Raw genomic sequence first — 2,821 nt, forward strand, 5'->3', positions numbered from 1 at the left:
TACACACTTATACACTGTACATATCATAAACACTTATACACTATACACACTTATACACTATACTCACTTATACACTTTTACACTTATACAATATACACTATACACACTTATACACTCATATACTTATAAACTTATACACTATACACACTTATACATTTATACACTATACACTACACACTATACATTATACACTATACACACTTATACAATTATACACACTTATACACTTATAGACACTTATACACTTATACACTATACACTGAACACACTTATACACTTATACAATATACACTATAAACACTTATACAATATACACTTCACACACTTATACATTATACACACTTATACACTATACAGTATACACTATACCCACTTATACACTATATACTATTCACACTTATACACTATACACACTTAAACACTAAACACACTCATACACTATACACAATTACTGCATACACTATACACACTCATACACTATACTCACTTAAACACTATACACACTTATACACTATACACACTTATTGTATACACTATACACACTTTTACACTTATACACTCATACACTTATAGACTATGCACTATACACACTTATACACTATGCACATTTATACACTATACACACTCACTGCATACACTATACACACTCATACACTATACACACTTAAACACTATACACACTCATACACTATACACACTTATTGTATACACTATACACACTTTTACACTTATACACTCATACACTTATAGACTATGCACTATACACACTTATACACTATGCACATTTATACACTTATATACTTATTCACTATACATTATACACACTTATACACTATACACACTTATATACTATACACACTTATACACTATACACACTTATACACTTATACACTATAAACATATACACTACACTATACAAACTTATACATTTATACACTTATAAACTTTACACCATACACACTTATACACTTATACACATATACACTATATATACTATACGCTATACACACTTATACACTTTACAAACTTATACACTTATACACTCTACACACTTAGTCACTTTTCACACTATACACTTATACACTTATACACTATACACTATACACACTTATACACTATACACACTTATACACTTATAAACTATACACTATACACACTAATACACACTTATATACAATACACACTTATACACTTATTCACTATAAACACTTATACAATTATACACTATACACTATACACACTTATACACTATACACTACACACTTATACACTATACACACTTATACACTTATACACTATACATCTTATACATTATACACTATACACACATATATACTATACACTATACACTATACACTATACACACTTATAAACTTATACACTTATACACTATACACACTTATACACAATATACTATACACACTTATACACTATACACACTTATACACTAATACACTATGCACTATACAAACTTATACATTATACACTATACACAATACACACCTATACACTTATACACTTATACACTATACACACTTACACACTATACTATACACACTTATACACTGTATACACCATTACACTTTACACTATGCACACTTATACAAACTTATACACTATAAACTATACACACTTTTACACTATACACACTTATACACTAATTCACTTATACACTGAATACTATACACACTTATAAACTATATATACTTATACACTATACACTATGCACACTTATACACTATAAACACTTATACAAACATATACATAATTATACACTATACACTATACACACTTATACCTATACACACTTATACAGTATACCCATTTATACACTATACACACTTATACACTTAAACACTATACACTATACAAACTTATACACAATACAATATACATTATACACACACTTATACACTATACACACATAAACTTATGCACACTTATACACTATACACAATTATACACTATACACACTTATACATTTCTACACTTATTTACTATACACTATACAAACTTATACACTACACACACTATACACTCATACACTTATACACTATAAACTCTACACAATACACTATACAGACTTATACACCATAAACACTTATAATCTATACACAATGTTACATTATACACACCTATACACTTATACACTATACACCATACACATTTGCACACTATACACTATACAAACTTATACACCATACACACTTATACATTTATACACTTATACACTATACACTATACACATTTATACAGTATATTCACTTATATACTAATACACTTATACACTATACACTATAAACAATTCTACACTATACACTCTTATACACGTATACACTAGACACTATACACACTTATACACTATACACTGTACAAATTTATACACTCTACACACTTATACACTTATAAACTTGTACACTATACACTATATACAATTATACACTATACAGTATACACACTTATACACTTATACACTTATACACTATACACTATACACACTTATACACTATACACTATACACTTTCATACAATATACACTATGCAATATAAACACTTATACAATATACACTATACACACTTATACACTATACACACTTATAAACTATACCCATTTTTACTCTATACACACTTATACACTTATACACTATACAGACATATTCACTATACACACTTATACACTTATACACTATACATTATACACTTATACACTATACACATTATAAACACTTATACACTATACACACTTATACACAATACACACTTAACCCTGGATAGGTACGGTGGGTCGTTTGCGACCCCGAGCGTAAAAAAAAAACAGGTT

The sequence above is a fragment of the Palaemon carinicauda genome, chromosome 10 (genome assembly GCF_036898095.1).
Source record: "Palaemon carinicauda isolate YSFRI2023 chromosome 10, ASM3689809v2, whole genome shotgun sequence".
Classification (NCBI taxonomy): Eukaryota; Metazoa; Arthropoda; class Malacostraca; order Decapoda; family Palaemonidae; genus Palaemon; species Palaemon carinicauda.